The following is a 5,869-nucleotide window of genomic DNA, read 5'->3' on the forward strand; positions in this document are numbered from 1 at the left end:
GGGGGGGGGGGGGGGGGGTGAAAAAAGAGATGGCAGACTCCTTTCTGGGCAACATAGATACAGAACCCGACTAGTTCCCACTCCTCCCACTGATTACTTCAAACCTAGACAGTGCAGTTTGGCAATATGGATTATAGACATACAAAGGCTATAACCAGTCTCTGAAACTAAAGCCAGTGGACTCCAAATTTGGAAATCACAGGGGTTAATTTCATACCTACAGATAAATTTCCCAGGCCCATCAGCATGTCTGGAGTGGGGCCTAGGAATCAATATAAAATAAAACTTTTGCAGTGTGAATCACAGAAAAATTTCCATTAGGAGTCTTGACTCTGCATGACTATTTTAATAATGATTATACGTTTTCCCTCAGAAGAACCTGTAAATCATAAAATTATTGAGACATAAACAAAAGCTTGTATAATCATATGACAAATTAGCAACCAGCTTACTGAATCTGAAAGAAAATGCTGTAACATTTGTAGTGTTGGTTTAACCAAAGAATTTAGCAGAGATTCATATTTTAATTTTATGTATATTGAGATGCGTAGTTTTAAAAGAATAGAACAATATGGCAAGCTATATAATCATAAAGGTGTTGGGCTAGAAAACACGTAGAAATGCTGGATAAAAGTTAGACAGTCCTCTTCCAGTACCAACTGGGTGTGCACAAATTTCTGCTTTGGAATGATAGTCCTTTGAAGGTGGAACCTCTTTGATGTCCATGCCATGTCCTGCTACCCTACCCCTTTTCCTGTCATGAGCACAATGGTTTAATGTTGGAGTTTTGTAAAATGAAAATAAAAATATATGGAGACTATAAACTAAAAAAAGAAAAAAGTTAAACATCCTTTCAAAGGGTTTTCAAGAAGGTGAAGTAAATCCTCAGAGCTAAAAATGAAGAGGAAGTGAAGGCAGAAAGGTAAGTGGGTGAGGATCCCTTTGGGTGCCATAAGGCAGTTTGGTGGTTTTGTTAACCAATAGACTTGGATTTTATCAGCCATACAAGGGTGGGATTTAAGTCCTTGGACTTAAAAGAGGTGGAAAATTGGGACTGAGATCTCCACAAGAAGCCCATGTGCTTACAACACTATGCCCTCAGTGGATGCATACATTAGAAAAAAGTCAGCCAGGAGCAAAAGAAGACAGCATGGAGGCTTGTGGGACTTGTCCTGAGCTTTAAGTAGAAAATAAGTCACTAATTTGTAGTCATGACCCAATCCTCATAGTAGTTTGGGGTTCAAATTTGGTCAACACTAGACCAAGAAAGTAATACCAAATTAGAGCATGCACATTTCCAAGTATACTTGGCACAGTTATTCAAAAATTAAAAAACATTTTAAAATAAGTTTCTTCAATGTCTTAAGTTGAACTTTTCAGCAAGTAAACTCAAACAGAGGATATAATGCAGAAAATTTATTGGTAAATGTTACTGGAATTAACATCTGTAGAGAGAGGAAAGAAAGGATTAGTGAGAGAAGTTAGCTGTGCTGAATCACAACAAAGGCTTCCGACTTGGTCAGACTGGGATGGACTTTCAGAATTGTCCAAACTTGAGATGAGAGGTCTGGGCCTTTGTACCCCTGCCAGCCTGAAGAGAAGCATGTCCTTGGGTGAGGGGGACTTCAACTGAGGATAGTTCCTGGAGAAGGTTGACATTTGAGGGGTTTCAGCCACCGCCTCTAGCAAGGTGGTGGGGTGGGAGAAAATCTGAAGGAGAATCCAGACAGTGTAGCACAATGCCCTTTATACAATGATGCAATTAGGATAGAAATCGAAATCACACATATTTGGAAATTAGCACACTTCTAATAATTAAAGGGTTAAGAATAAAACAATTAAAAAGTGACAATATTAAACTTCTGGCCATAAAAGGGTTACAAGGACTAGAATTACACTCCTGCCTGAAATAAAAATCCTAAATAAAATATATGTATGAAATAATGGTTTTTAAGATACTGGATATCAGCAACAATACTATGATCTCTGATGGGAAGCAAATGAGTGAGCCCTACAAGTGTCCTGACGACTTAAAAATTTTTAGTATATTCATTCTAACAAATCATACTTATTCTTTATGCCCCTTATCGAATGTCTCGCCATTCCCCTCCCCTTTCCCCCTCTAATAACCATAGATTTGTTCTCTGATTAACTGTTCCTCTGTTGGTTTGTTGCCTAGATGATCTGTCCAGTACTGAGACAGGTGTGATCAAGTCCTCCCCTATTATAAATTAGATGCTACTTCTGTTACTCTGGAGTGTACTTTGTGGAGAGAGAGGACCTCTTCTAATTTTTTTTTTGCCTGGTGCCTCTCCTTGTGTCAAATGCAGTTAAGAGTCTGGCGTGCCATCTACATGGTGGCTGTGACTGCTACTATAGAGACTAGCTTCTTTTGTGGCAGCCATGGCAATTGCGGTGGCTATGGTGGGCGACCCGTGTGAAAATGGTAGTTTTGGTGTGCTCTTTACCTGGTTGTGGCTGGGTTCAGCTTCCCCTGGCTCCACACTACAGGACCCTGGCGGGGCCCTGAAGTTTAATTAAGTTTAATCATCTGTCCTGTGAAAAATATTACAAAGAAGATAATGTCTAAATTCAGATTAGGACTCTTTTAAGCTACTATAAAAGTGCGTTATGCATGGATGTTAGCAATCTGGCGTGCCATCTGCCCTGTGGCTGTGACTCTGCTATAGAGACTAGTTAATTTTGCAGCAGCCATGGCAATTGCGGTGGCTGTGGTGGGCTACCTGCGTGAAAATGGTGTTTTTGGTGTGCTCTTTACTTGGTTGCGGCTGGATTTGGCTTCCCCCGGCTCCACACCTCAGGACCCCAGTGGGCCCTGGGTCAGTGGTGGCAGCTTGCCTAGTGTGGCTTATTGTCTTGAGAGAGCTCCCAAGACAGCAGCACAGAGAAGAGGGACCCAGGTGGACCCTAGCAAAGTTCCTGAGTCAAAGAGACAGAGCTGGGAATCTAAGGAAACCAACGCAGATAGAGTTCACAAGGCAGAGTGCTGGAGGGAGAACTGCACAGAGAATTCTGGGGATCTGTGAAGGATCTCGAGGATATTTAGCAGAGTATTGATTGATATATGTATATGAGGAAACTTATCTGAGGCCAGGGAAAGATCCATCCCAAAGGATTAGAGGGAATGGTGCAAAAGGGACTATTTGAGGGACAAAAACAGCCAGGAGTAATGTCTGTTCTCATAAGCCAGGCTGAAAAATGTCAATTCCTTTGTGCATTGGGTAGAGTATTCAGAAAGGACTTGTCTTAGTAGTGGAGAACAATAAGGTATAGAATAAATCCAAAGAATTTGGATTTATCAATAAATAAATAAATCCAAGACACATCATAATTAAATTGCTCAAAACAGTCAAAAAGACGGTATGTAGTAAGGAAGGTAAGGATCACAACAGATTTCTCTTGGATACAGTGTAAGCTTGTAGACGGTAGAGCAGAATTTTAAAAAGTACTAAAAGAAGAAAACTGCCAACCTAGAATTCAAGACCAGCAAAAATATTATTCAAAAACAGATGTTACAAAGCTAGTAGAATTCATCACTAGCAGACCTGCACTACAAGAAATGTTAAAGAAGTTCTTCAGGCAGAAGAAAAATGACACTAGATGGAAATAAGGATTTTCCCAACCTTGGCCTTATTGACATTTTTTTTTCCTTTTTGTCTTTTTTACTGACCGGTAACGGGATCGCAACCCTCAGTGTCGCGCCCGTACTGGGGACTGGCAACGGGATCGCAACCCTCGGTGTTGCGCCCACACCGCGCTCAGCCAGTGAGCGGGAACCGGTCTCCACATGGGATCCGAACCCTTGGCAGGAGCGCCACCACGCTCCCAAGTGGCGCACTCTCCAGTGCGCCACCGGGCCGGCCCTTATTGACATTTTTGATCAGATAATTCTTTGTTGGGAGGCTGTCCTCTGCATTGCAGAATGTTTATCAGCTTCTATCCCCACTCATGACAGTCAAAAATATCTCTCAATATTGCCCCCAGGGGAGAACTGCTGCTTTACACTTGAAGGTAAATTAATAAGTTAAAGGTACGTCCTATAAATCCTAAAGTAATCATTAAAATAACAAGTACAGCTTATCAAAAAAGGAGATATAATGGAATCAGAAAGACCAACATAACAGACTTAATGTCATATCAATAATCATATTAAATGTAAATGATCCAAACCAAGGGTCAGCAAACTATGGGCCTGTCCACTGCCTGTTTTAGTAAATAAAATACTATTGGAAAATAGCCATGCCCAAATATTTATAAACTGTCTATGGCTCCTTTCATGCTACAATGGCAAGATACAGTAGTTGGGAAAGTGACTATATAGGAGATAAAATATTTACTATCTAGCCCTTTGTAGATAAAAGTTTGCCAAGTCCTGGTTTAAACTCCTCAATTAGAAAGCTGAAATTGTCCAGCTGGATAACACAAGATCAATTATATACTGCCTACAAGAGAAGCACTAAATATAAAGATCCAAGTAGATTAAAAGGATAGAAAAAGATATATCATGCTACCCCTAATTAAAAAGAAAACGAATGGCTATATTGATATGAGACAAAGTAGATTTCTGAGGAAAAAATATGACCAGGGATTTTTTAAAAGGCCATTTCTGGGGCCGGCCCGCTGGCGCACTGCTACAGTGCACCGCTTGGGAGCGCGGCGGCCCTCCCGCCGAGGGTTCAGATCCCACATACAGACTGGCCGCTTGCTGGCTGAGCGAGGTGCGGGCGCAACACCGAGGGTTGCAATCCCGTTGCCGGTCCCGGTCCGGTCCGGGTGCGACACTGAGGGTTGCGATCCATTGCTGGTCACGAAAAAAGACAAAAAGGAAAAAAAAAGGCCATTTCTTATATCTACTATATACAAAGAACCCTCTAAACTCAGTAAACACACATCACCTGATTAAAAAATGAGCAAAAGACATGAAAAGATATTTCACTGAAGGGGATATACAGATGGCAGATAAGCACAGGGAAGTTGATCAACATCATTAGCCACTAGGGAAATGCAGATTAAAATCACAATGAGATTTCACTACATACCTATCAGAATGGCTAAAATGAAAAATAATGACACAAAATGCTGGCGAGGATGTGCAGAAGTGAATCATTCATACATTGCTAGTGGTATAAGAACTCTAGAAAAACATATGGCAGTTTCTTGTGAAACTGAACATGCACTTATGTGACCCAACAGTTGTACTCTTGGGCATTTATACCAGAGAAATGAAAACTTATATTTACACAAAACCTCTACGTGAATGTTCATTACAGCTTTATTTATAAAAGCCAAAACCTGTAAACAACCCAAATGTCCTTGAATGGATAAATGGTTAAAACTAACTATGGTATATCCATACCATGGAATACTATGTGTCAATTAAAAGGAAGGACCTATTAATACCCACAACGACTTGGATGAACCTCAAGGGAATTATGTTGAATGAAAAAAGCCAATGTGAAAAAATTACACATTGCATAATTCCATGCATATAACATTCTCAAAATTAATAGAAATAGAGAACAGATTTGCCGTTGCAAGGATTAGAGATGGTGGGGGGAGGTTTTGGTGGGTGTGGCTATAAAGAAATACCACAAGAGAGTCCTAAGGTAATGGTAATTGTGTATCTTGATTGTAGTCATGGTTACATGAAGCTACACATATGATAAAACTGCATAGAACTACACACACACACACACACACACACACATACACACAGTAAGTGCATATAAAACTGCTGAAATGTGAATAAGCTCTATGGATTATAACAATGTCAATTTGCTAGTTTTGATATTGTACTATAGTTATGCAAGATGTGACCACTGGGGGAAACTGAGCAAAGGTACACAGG

The sequence above is a fragment of the Galeopterus variegatus genome, unplaced genomic scaffold (genome assembly GCF_000696425.1).
Source record: "Galeopterus variegatus unplaced genomic scaffold, G_variegatus-3.0.2 Scaffold307, whole genome shotgun sequence".
Lineage (NCBI taxonomy): Eukaryota > Metazoa > Chordata > Mammalia > Dermoptera > Cynocephalidae > Galeopterus > Galeopterus variegatus.